The following is a 12,970-nucleotide window of genomic DNA, read 5'->3' as shown; positions in this document are numbered from 1 at the left end:
AGTTTTTCTTCTATTTTGTTCTCAAACAATGTTTCTAGAGTACAGAAAACTTCCTGGCATATAGTAGGCATTAAATAATTGTGGATTTGAATGAATTAGTGACTATCCTAGTTACAGTTTAATATCTTCTTTTTTTATCAAATGCAAGTTATATGATCCTCAATATCTCGGACAATGTCTGGGGCACAATAAGGAAGTCAATTCATATTTGTTGAATAAATTCTTGAATGAAGGAGTGGATAAGTCGTTGTGCCCAGCGATGTGCAACGTCTATGTCCTTTCTGAACTATAAAGCTCCTTGAAGTCTGTCTTACTTGCTGCTTTGCACTCATGGAGGCCTGGTAGGTGCCCAGTGTAAATATTTATCTCATTTATCTCATGGATCTCCATACAGTGGAGTTGAATTTCACCATCTCTACAATCACACCCATGCTGCTGTCCCCAAGCTGCAGGTGGAGATCCTCAGTCTCAGTGGGTGAACTGCCCAGTCCCCCAGTGTGCCGAGTGCTTGGCAGCCCCCTCAGTCCCCTACCTTGTGATGTAAATGTAGGCTCCTCCCAGGAGTAAGGAGATGATGAGGACTGGGATGAAGATAGCCAGGGCCATGTTTCCACCTTTCAGCGACATCTCCGCTGCTGCTTCTGCTACTGAACACAGGAGCCAATGAGATCCTCATTTCTCACACAGGGCCCTGGCTCCCAGGTGAGCACCCACCTTCCCAGTTCTGCACCACTCAAAGAGCTGGCATCACAGAACCTTAGATTTTCAAGAACCATCTCTAGAGGAGGAAAGAGTGCTGGTTCTTTGCAATGGGGCGCAGATTCATCCTTGGGTGGGCTGGCCACAGGGGCAGAGGAGAATTAATGCTGCTGAACCCTGATCATGCCATGCTCATTTCTGGGGGAACCATAGTTGAAATATGGTTAAAATCCAATTCAAAAGAAGACTTGGCAAAAACCCCAAATGCAGTATCTGAGAAGTCACATTTACTGGATGTTTCATGGACTGGAGAGGGGAAAGAGGAAGGGGTCTGGACCTGAGACTCAGGAGTGGTGGGCAGGGACAGATTGCCCCTACGTCCGTGAGGTGGGTGGTGCTGGGGGCCAGACGCCAGGTCTCTAAGCAGGGTTTCCCACCCCTGGCTGCTCACCTGGAGAGGCGAAGCTCTTGCACCCAGACTGGTGGACGCCTCCCAGAACTACCGAGTCACACTCTCCAGGAGCAGGCTGTGCGCAGCCAGAACAGCAGCTGGGACACCTGTCACGTCTGCATACCCCAGTGACACCCAACTGTGTAGAACCAGTTTTGATTCTCAGAGGCCACTGCTTCACATTCTTGGGCTGACCTTGGAGGCTCCTGCTACCTCCTGATGTTTGTGGGGAGTGGGTGTGTTTTGCCCAGCACAGCTTGAATGGGGGAACCCCGCATTTCTTCTAGAAACTTGGCCTCTGGGTTTCCTCTGCCATTCTCCATGGTCCCATCTAACAGAGCTTAGCTGTACACCAATCTATAATCCATTAACTGCCACTTCATGAGGTCTGAAAAATCAATCCTAGCACCCGCGATAAATGCCTGAGCACAAAATGTTACGATGGTGCTCATAATCTCTGAGCAACGGCAGCCATCTGAGATATTCTCATGCTTCATTGGTTGCCGTCTGAGATATTCTCATGCTTCATTGGTTGGCAAAAGACAGAAAAAGAATGCTCTGAGTGGAGATTAACACAAAATGCCCTCTATTTTCCAAGTGGAGTGACTGAAACATGTTCTTCCCTTTCCTTATACTAGGGACTCGGCTCTGCCTGCGTGGATGGAAACATTGTCTGTTGCCAGTAAGAGCGACTGATGAAACATAATCCACATAGCCCCTGGTTTCCGAGCGAACTCATTACCGTCAGAAAGCTAAAGATGACTCCAGAAACAATTATACAAACTGCTTAATGGGTTGCAACATTAAAAAAATGAAACTGTAGATGACAGTGTATGTTTTTTTCCGATCTCTCAGCTTGGGTGAATGGTTTTATACCAAATTTAACAGAGGTGACAAGGCATACAAAATGCTCTGGGAAAGAACTGCAGAATGAAAACAGAACAAAAATAAAATCCTGGAGAGTTTGAAAGATCTGGTCCACATTAGTAAAGCTCACTTGGGAATTCCCAGTAAAAGGAGAACAGGAACAAGGAGAAGAAGGGGAAAGGGACTGGTATCTTGGAGAAGAAAAAAGACCCAGGGGAATATGGACCATAGAATGCAGCCGGGGCAAACTTTTCCCACCAGAAACCAGGAGATGCTCAGCATGGAAGGCGAGATGTCCCTGGACCCAGCTCCCCCCAACAGCATCACAAAAAGTTTTCCAACAGTGGTATGTCTCCCTCACGCTTTCTCTTTCCTGTGTACTCTCAACTTTTCTCACATCAGTGTCACTGTCATGTATAGAACTGGTGCCACGTCCCTTCCAGGTTATAGCTAGGACCCTGACCTGCAAGTCCCATTATTATTTTTTTCTTCTTAGGATATTATTTGTTTTGAAATAATCTTTGACAGTGTCCAGGCAAAATGTATTATTTATTATGTTTAAGCTCCTGGATGAAGATATTCAAAGGCCTGTCCTTGTTTTCTATGATTAGATTGATTTATTGGATTTTTATTATTCTGAAACTCACCTTCTAAAGCATGTTCAAAACTGTCTTGATTAACTGAAAGAGAAATCAGGAAGCACTGGTCAATGTAAAGTGAACTTACTCTGTTTGCATGAAATGAAGCCCCCTCCACCCCAAATTTAGATGCAAAAGCCCATGCCACACTTTGCTGAAGTTACTGCTGTGTTTTTACTTATCTTGAGCTACTAGGGTCTGTGAAATGTCAGGGCATATTCACTTCATAAGTTGCCAAGAGAAAATAAGATGCATAAGACATGAGCAAAAATGGTGATAGCAGGTAGTTCCTGAACACTCACCACCTGTCCAGTATTGTTCTCTATACACTCGCTCCTCTAACCTTCACGGTGACTTCGTTAGGGTGCTACCGTTATCATCCCATTTTATAGAAGAGCAGAGGTTCAGAGAAGTGAAGCAACTTCTCTGTCATCACACAGCCTCTGAGTGATGGAGGCAGGATTTAAATTGGGACTTGTCAACTTTCTCTCTCCTCTGCTTTTAACTACACATATGTGGTTAGGGTTGTTTCATGGTTTTCATGTGGGACAAAGCCCCCATGAATCATGAGGCTCTAGATCTTTATTAAATCCAGTTGGAAGTCAAACTATTTTCCTACTTTGAGGTATATATAGAGGATGCCCAAAAATGTATACATATTTTAAGTGTTTTTTTTGTGTGTGTTACTTTTCCAAGTTTTGAATGGAAGGTACCATTACTGGTCAAGTGTACCTAGACATGTTACCTATGTACATTGATTTTACCTGCAAATCATCCATTTTACTTACAAGGTTGCTTAAATTGTGCATACACTTTTTTGGCACCTCCTATATTTATGTAAATCTTTCTAATCTCATTTTTTCCCCACATTTATTTGACTAGGATCTTTGTATTTCACATAAAACTATTTTCACTCATTTATAATTTTTGTAAAACTTCTCTGGAGGTTCAAAATGCTGGGGGCTGGCAGCCCATGTTTTGGAATAAAAGTCATCACAGTTGCTGAGCATAAAAATATACCAACAAGAAGGAGCGTTTCTTCCAGAAATCCTAAGACTTCCTAATTAGTGACTTGTTTAATGTTACTCTCTGATTTATGTCCTTGTCATCATCATGTGATGACAGTAAAGGCAGTTGAAAAGCAGACAGTTAAGTACAGGCATTGCTGGGGCTTTGGCATCAAGATCATGGCAAGATTGAGGCAGATGCTACCCACCCAAGGCATGTGTTTGACTGTGGTTGAGTAGTGGGAGCCCGTGAATGTCCACAGTATCTTAGAATGAGGAGGCATTGGATCTTACATCTCCTGGAGCCCCAAGTCCATGACCCCATGGAGAACATGTTAACATGAAGGTTTCTGAGCCCTTTCTGGGACCTGCCAAGGTGGTAGCATTTTTGGAGGTGAACTCCTATAGGTCTCCCCAGCCCCCTAGGTAATTCTGATACAGCAGGCCAGTCCACTGACTCTTCTTCAGAAACACCGATCTGGGCTCACTCAGTTATTTCATACAAAGGGAAACTAAGGTCAGAGAGGGAGAGTGGCTCCCCCATGGTGACACAGATGGTCCATAGCTGACTTAGGATGGAGTCCAGGGCCCCTGAGTCCTAGTTGGGAGGTCTCAGATTGGCAGGGAATCACTTCTGCAATCCAGATCATAAAGTCACAGACCCCACATCGTTTCCTTCTAGAGTTGGTGGTGGGAGAGAAGGACCTCTGGAGTAGAAATGGATATGGCAGCAAGGTATAGGGGTCTCCCAAGACACTTACTTGCTGGGAATTATGTCATAATTGTGGATGAAGGTAAAGGGCAGTGATCACCTGGTGGGGATTCAAGGGATAGTAATAGAGGTTTGCCACAGAATGGCAAATAGAGGTTTCAGGGACAGCCTGTAAAACTAAATATTTAAAAACTTTTTCCTGTTATTTGGTTACTTGTGTATTTTCTGATGGCACTTGCATTTTCCTATCAGATTGACAACTTCAAAAATAATCAATAACCTCCAGTGCTGGTGAGGATGTGGAGAAATGGACATTATCACACACCATTGGGGGGGGTGGATCACTCTAATTCTGGAAAACAGTCTGGCACCATCCACAACAGCCTGGAATTCTCAGGTCTTTGCCACACCATCAGGCCTGCTTTAAGAACTAGGTTCTACAGGATGGAAACTGCCAGCACCCAAGAGTCATGTACAAGGATGTTTTTGGCGAAACAAAACAAACAAAAACCCCAGAAGAGAATTGGGAGCCTTATCAACAGATAAAAAAAGACTGATACATTGAGAAACATGTATAGTGTGAACTGGTGGGTAGCGGTTAAAAGAAAAAAAAAGATGGAGCCATGTGTTTGAAAAACTTTTATTTTTTTAAATGACTCTGCCAAGCAGAGAAAAAGCAAAATACAGAGGACACTATGGCCTGACTTTTTTTGAATCCTCTGTATTCATTAAGCGGTTACTGCCCACTCCTACCTGTAAGCCCTGGGCAACCACTAGTTTGCTGTCTCTGTGGGTCTACCTGCTCTGGATATGATATTTCACAGAAATTGATATCTGACCTTTTGTGTCCAGCTTTATTCACTTAGCATGAAGCTTTTGCGATTCATCTAAGTTGTAGTGTATATTAGTACTATATTTATTTCTTTTTTTTTTTTTTTTGTAGAGACAGAGTCTCACTGTACCGCCCTGGGGTAGAGTGCTGCGGCGTCACACGGCTCACAGCAACCTCTAACTCTTGGGCTTACGCGATTCTCTTGCCTCAGCCTCCCGAGCAGCTGGGACTACAGGCGCCGGCCACAACGCCCGGCTATTTTTCTGTTGCAGTTTGGCCGGGGCTGGGTCCGAACCCGCCACCCTCGGCATATGGGACCGGCGCCCTACTCACTGAGCCACAGGCGCTGCCCATCTTTTTTATGTTGCATGAATATGCCAAAATTTTGCTTATTTGTTCAGCAGCTGATGGTCATTTAAGCTGTTTCCATCTGTTGGCTGTTATGAATAATGCTGCCATATACGTTAATGTACACATGTTTGTCTGAATACCAGTTTTCATTTCTTTTGGACCTATATCTAGGAATGGAAAAGCCAACTGAAAAAGTATTTTTAAGTCTTAAAGCTGGGGTTCATGAAGAAGGCATTCAGGGATCCACAGAAGTTAGAGATCCTCAAGCAGAAATGTGAAACTTCATGTTTCTGCACCCCCCCGGAAGTGAATTCAGAGCTTTTTGCCTATTCTCCAGGGTGTATTCACACCACACAAGGTTAAGATCCACTGGCCTAAAACATTGAACATATTTAGGATATTATTACTGACCTTACGCTGCAAAAGCCCAGATAAACAGATACAAATTTCACTTGTGAGGTCACAACTTCATTTCAATGATAAGTATTTTTTTCATGGATTCTCAGGTGCAATTTCCCCATTTTTCTATCTTCCCTATTGGGCGGTGCGGGCGTGGGGGATGGGGGAGGTCTGCTTTAAATCAACGGTGTGTTGTAATCGTTGCTACTAGGAGGCGCTCATGAGACCCTGTGTGGGCAAATGTGGAGAGCAAGACCCCGCGCGCGTTCGCAGAACGAGTGTGAGCGCTTTGAGACATCTTGCAAGCGCTAGGGGAGTGCTTGGAACCTACGGGAATCAAGTGGTTGCGGGGAGTGGGCGCAGAAGGTGGGAAATATTCAAGCCACGTTCTCTAAGCGGATGTCAGAGCAGGCTGGCTCTCAGGGCCAATACTTGGGCGATACAAAACAGACGTCTAGATCACAAAATGTAAGGAGGTAATTGTTTCTCGAGGAGGACCGTACATCACAGGACTCAGGATCTCTTTACATTTTTTTTTTGCTTCCACACCTATCTTGCCTTACCCTGTCCCAAGCCCTGCTTCCACATAATTGCAAACCCTTATTACCAAAGACTTTACTTTAAAAAAAAAAAAAAAAAAAAGGACCTTCCTGAGGAATTCTGCCTTAGGGAATCGGGCCATATTGAATGGGGGGGAAAAAAGGACTCTGAAGTCTCTGAGTCAAAAATGATTTCAAAACGCAAGACTCTGAAGGTGGGGAAGATTTATTTTGTTTATATTTTCATTTTAACGTTTTCAAAAGTGTGACAAAACATAAAGATCTGAGCTTGAAAAAGCTCCTTTGAGGTAAAAATAGAAATGCTATAACTAGGAGAAGATATGGTGTCATAGTTTAATTGGCAGTAATTTTTTTCTTTCTCAGTAGTGCATGAAATCATGGTGACATCTTAGACCTAATGAAGTACAGTAGCCCAGCTTTTTAAAGCAAGTTTGGAAACCCTGGGGACCAGTCCTGACATCTCTGGCCCCTTGGCCCCCGTGTGCAGAGAAGACTTCTTTACCTTTACAAACAGGCAGTGGGCCATTCCAGTGGGATGGTTGTCCTAGGATGCATCGAATGGTTACTTCACCCATGAGCTCGAAGCCTTCATAGCACATGAAGGTGAGAGACTGTCCTGGCAGGTAGAGTCGCTTGTATAGGATTTGATATCCATTTTCAGGCAATCCTGGATTGGCACATGCTAGGGACTCCTCCGCTGAAATGCAAGCCAAAAGTATCTCTGATGAGATGATGCCAATCTCTGTGGGGTCCTACTCATATGTAGCCTGTCTGAAACAATGTGGCCAGCCTTTCCAGTGTCATCTCTCTACAACCCCACCAGCATTGAGTTCTCGCTATTCCTCAAACTCAACCTTTCCCTCTGCCACATTTAGGTGCAGATGACACGTGGTCATGGTAGAATGAACTGGGCTGTGGAATCTGGGTTAAAATGTGGTTTCTGCTACTTATTAGCTGAGTGACTGCCAGCATCAGCAAAATGGGAATAATAGTAGGACCTCTCTCACATGGATTTGAATGACTGAATAAAATAAGTAAGAAAATACTTAGGATGTTCTTGGCATGTTATAGTTGATCAACAAATGATGGATGCTTTAATTACACAATATTCTTGCTGTATCTCACTTTACACCTACCCTGCCAGGGCAGTCCTTATTTCTCCTCCTCCAGGAGGCCTATCTTGGTGCCTCCTACTACTGAGTTACCAGTCTTTTAAGTTTTTCCTTCACACCAGCACTTCCCACACTGGTTGGTGCTGAATTATTGAATGTTTGTTTCCCTCACTGGAGATGAGACTTTAAGGTAAGCTCGAAGATAAGATTTTGGGACAGAGTAACATTGCAACAAATGCCTCCAAGTATTGAGCCCACACTGCCATCTGGTGGCTACTTTGCTCACTGCAGGCACAAAGTCGCTGGTAGCCTAAGACTTGTTGGACAGTTGAACCTGCATGGTTAACCCCTTCCAGTCCCTGAATGTAATCTAGTTCTTTTTTAGTACTCATCTGGAAGAGGCAACCAGCCAACACTTCTTTCCATACAGGACTACAAATACTAAAATATCTAAAATATGTTTTATTATTTATTTATTTTTTTTTTAGCTGGACACAGTGGCTCACACCTGTAATTCTAGCACTCTGGGAGGCTGAGGCAGGCAGATTACTTGAGCTCATGAGTTACAGACCAGCCTTAACAAGGCTTAGACCCCATCTCGAAAAATGGCCAGGCGTTGTGGCAGGTACCTGTAGTCCCAGCTACTCTGGAGGCTGAGGCAAGAGAATGGCTTGAGCCCAAGAGTTGAGGTTGCTGTGAGCTATGACACCAGGTTACTCTACTGGAGGGTGACAAAATGACACTCTTTCTCAAAAAAAATTTTTTTTAAATTTTAGTAAAATCTACATAATAAAAAATTTCCCATCTGAACTATTTCAGGTGTACTGTTAAACAGTGTTATGTGCATTTACAATGTACAATCAATCTCTAGGATTCTTTTCATCTTGCAAATCTGAAACACTGTAAGTGTTAAACAACTTCCCATTTGACTCTCCCCTCAGTCCCTGGCATCCACCATTCTGCTTTCCGTCTCTGTAAATTTACTACTCCAGAAACCACATATAAGGGAATCATACAGTATTTGTCCTTTTGCGACTGGCTTATTTCACTTAGCATAATGTTTGTAAGCCTCACCCATGTCATAAATGTGCCTGCATTTCCTTCTTTGTAAAGGCTGACTACTATTCCATTGTAGGCATATGCCACATACTGTGTTTCCATTCATCCACTGATGGACACATGGGTTGATTTACCTTTCGGCTACTATGAATAAGGCTGCTGTGAACATGGGTGTACACTTATCTTGTTGAGACCCTTATTTCAGTTCTTTTGTGTATACACCCAGGAGAGAAATGGTTAGATTATATAGTAATTCTATTTTTATTTTTTTGAGGAATTGCTGCCTTGTTTTCCACAATGGCCACAGCATTTTACATTCCTACCAACAGTGTGCAGGGGTTCCACTTTCTCTACATTGAATCCTAAAGCAGTTGATAATTTTCTTCTGGACCTTGGTTTGACTTAAGAAGACCCAGGCTGGACAGGTGTAATGGCTCACACCTGAAATTCTAGCCCTTTGGGACAATGAGTTGGCTGGATTGCTTGAGTAGAGGAGTTCAAGACCAGCCTGAGCAAGAGTGAGACCCCATCTCTAAAAGTAGCCAGGTGTTGTGGTGGGTGCCTGTAGTCCCAGCTACTGGGGAGGTTGAGGCAAGAGGATCACTTGAGCACAGCGTTTGAGGTTGCTGTGAGCTATGACACTGTGGCATTCTACTGAGGGCAACAAAGTGTGACTCTGTCTCAAAGAAAAAAAAAAGACCCATGCCTTCAAATGTCACATCTGGCACCTGCCATCAGTAGTTCAGAGACACAAGATGAAATGGGTTTCTGTCCACAGCTTGTTTAGTAAAACTTTTTGAATGGCATGCTGCATCAACATATTCCTGTAACATCTGAGGGAGTTTTGCAAACTTACCAGTGTACTTTCCCAGCTTCTCAGTATCTCAACCCTGTAGATCCTTGATATAGGACATGGAGCAGGTGGCTGGCTGATATCTTGTCTGATGATTCTGATGTACCTTGAGGGGACACACTTTCTCTAGATTTGGCTCTTAAGGCTTTGTTTCATCTCCTGCCTCCCTTTCTGACCAATCTTTAACTCACATTGAACTAGTTGCATTTTGCCAGATGGATGACACTATTTTACCCTTTGGTGCTTTGGTTCATGCTGTTCCCTCTGCCTGGAACATCCTTTTTCTATTCATCTATAGGGAATATGGTAGCCATACTCTAAAGTTGCAGTCCCCAACCCCCAGGGCTGCATAGCAGGAGATAAGTGCAGGCGAATGCGTGAGTAAAGCTTCATCTGTGTTTACAGCCATTCCTCATCACTTGCATCAACACCTGAGTTTTGCCTCCTGTTAGATCAGCAGTGGTGTTAGCTTTTCATAAGAGCACTGACCCTACTGTAAACTGTGCATGCAAGGGATCTAGGTTGCATGCTCCTCATGGGAATATAAAACCTGATGATCTGAGGTGGAGATGTAATGTTTTTGAATCATTCTGAACCACCCCCCACCCAGTTCATAGAAAAATTGTCTCCCATGAAACTTGTTCCTGGTGCCAAAAAAGGCTGGGTACTTCTGCTCTAAGACACTCTTAATAACCCCTGCCTCCTGGAACTCACTCTTTCTGAGAGTGGGTGGGACCTGTGGCTTGCTTCTAGCTAACAGAATATGGCAAAGGGGATGGGACGTCCTTTTCTGTCATGTTACATAGAACTGTAACTTCTGTCTTTCTAGCAGATTCTCTCTTACTTCTTCAGTGAAATAATTGTTTTTGACTCTGTAAACTGACTTATGGAAAGGACAAGGAACTGAGGGTGGCTTCTGGCCAACAGCTGGTAAGGAACTGAATCCTGAAAGCAACCAAGTGAGAATGGAAGTGGGTCCTTCCCCTGTCAAACCTTCAGAAGAGACCCATCCCTAGGGTTTCTGTGGTGAGAGCTCCCACACCAGAGGACCCGATTAAGGTGTGCCCAGCTTCCTGACCCACAGAAACTATAAGATAACAAATAACATATGGTTTGAAGCATCTTATTTTGCAGTTTGAATCTCAAGAATTCCCTCAAGACCCAGATCTGCCCCCAATGGCATGAATTCCTCTCAATTTGGAACTCTTTTCTATAACATGCACAAACCTCTATATCTCTATTATGGTTTCAGAATCTTTTCTAGCATGGTTTGGTTCTCATCTCTGCACCTCTTTCCCAGACTGGGCACATGTCAGGAACCCCAGTGCCCAGCACAATGCCTAATTCATAGAAAGCATTCACTTATTCAGTCTATACACATTTATGGGTTTATGGAGCAGCTATTATGGGCCAGCACATAGGTAGCACTGAAGACACAGAATGATACAGATACAATGCCTGGCCCCCCTGAACTCACAGTTTGAAGAACACAGTGTAAGACAGGTCATGATTCAAATTTTTTTCTGTGTGACTATAATGCATCTGTAGACTCTATTTAGCTAGTGCAATGTAAATTAAGGGAATAGTTACTGAGCTTTGACAGGTAAGAATATTTCAAGTAATAATTTAGATTTCTGGCTTCTTTTGAAACACTGGAAGACTGGATGATCTTGGGCTCACAAAATCACATGACAATGATTGGCTGTGCCCCCTTAGACCAGGAACGTGCTTTATTTTAGCCACAATCCCTACCACTCCCTATTCTCTTTCACTTACCTGGCCTGGTAGGCATTTTAATGGCCTATCACCGTTTCCAATGAAAATAAATGAATGAATCAGTGAACGAATATGTGTTAGTATTAAGTTATCACCACTAATAAGACTCACCCTCCAATGGGTGAGTCAGTAGAAACCTGACTTCTGCTCTTGAGATTGAACGATTTTCCTGTATACTTCAGTAACCATCTTCACTATTTTCTTCCCACCCTGGAAATCCAACCAGCCTAGAAGTTAGACTATGGAATGGAACTTTCCAGGTCACTGTGCAGTTAGAATGGTATCTTGTATGACAACATAAATATGTTCTGGCAGGCACTCATGCATTTATTCAGAAAATATAAGTGCTTACTTCATGCATGGCAATGCATCCAACAGAGGGGTCAGGAGGTGAATCACACACCATTCCTGCCCTCTGGAGCTCATGGCCTGGGTGACCCAAGGGGCCAAACAGATGTGTAAATGGACAATTTAATTAAAAATAGCAGGTGCTATAAGGGAGAGAAACTCACAAGACTCTGGGAGCCTGGAGGGGACCCCTGATATATCTGAGGGGAGGGGCTGTGAGAATAGTTGAGTGAGACAGGCAGAGATGTTGTATACATTTCTCTTTCGAGAACACTCCCAGAGATAAGGCTCCAAATGGTTGAGCTGATATTTGATCAAGGCTAATCCTTCCATTTAATGAAGATCTCCCTACACTTGAAGTTCACCCCCCACCCCGGCTCTCCAGATCAAGCTGGAGAGGAAGCCAGGCTTCTGCGTCTAAGCCCAGAATCAAGTCACCAGGCCTTCTTTAAATCAATCATGCAGGCCCCTCTGACGCAACACCCCATGATGTGTTTCTGGATGAGACACAAAATGGCTGGCAAGGAATGATTAACTTGCAAGTGTGCCTGGGTAGGGATGGGATATAGGAAGGGAGAATTTCATTTTTATTTTTTCCAGTCTATGTTTTGATATGTTATTTTTTAAGTGGGGGGCCTCCATCATTTCTATAACAAACATGAACGGCATTATGAATGGGACCCAATGACTATTGTGTTCTAAAGCTTCCTCTGAAAGTATTCTGAGAAAAATCTTTGGTCCTCAGCCTGGGTGAATTCACTGCTCTGTCCCTGGTAGCCTGGTACACAGGAGGTGCCCAATAAATAGTTCTTGAAAGACCACATATCATTTCAATTAAAGGAAGATTACAGAGGAGAAGTGCTTGAGCTCAAGTGTCTGAGGGCTGAGGATTTGTATTCTAGTTGTGTGTCTGTGAGCATAACTAACCTCTCTGGGCCTCAACTTCCTCATCTGTGAAATGGGCTAACTCACAGGGCTGTTATGAGGGATCTTACTAGCTCATGAACATGAGAAGAGCAGCATATAGTGAGTACCCAATAAACGTGAATTATTTTCATGAGCTTTATAATTGCTGTCTAGTCTCATATCGACTATACTATTGTTTCCCTAATACAGTGATTCTCAATCTTCCTAATGATGCAATGTATTTTCATTGTTAAAAGGGGGTTGCAACCCACAGGTTGAGAGCCACTGCCTTGATACTTGTTGAATTTCTATTGACTTATTTTTCCATTTAAATTGTGCTATATAATTTAGACTCACCCCACATAATAATATTTCTATAATCACAGGTTTCAAATATTAG

The 12,970-nt window shown here is 43.4% G+C and overlaps 1 pseudogene; it reads right to left on the bottom strand.

Moving 5' to 3' along the window:
* The window catches only part of LOC128574190 (seizure 6-like protein), a 160,124-nt pseudogene that overhangs the window by 4,236 nt on the left and 142,918 nt on the right, over positions 1-12,970 (bottom strand).

Source organism: Nycticebus coucang, chromosome 21 (assembly GCF_027406575.1).
Source record: "Nycticebus coucang isolate mNycCou1 chromosome 21, mNycCou1.pri, whole genome shotgun sequence".
Lineage (NCBI taxonomy): Eukaryota > Metazoa > Chordata > Mammalia > Primates > Lorisidae > Nycticebus > Nycticebus coucang.
The sequence above is the reverse complement of the archived record's forward strand: the minus strand, read 5'-3'. Positions and strand labels throughout refer to the sequence as shown.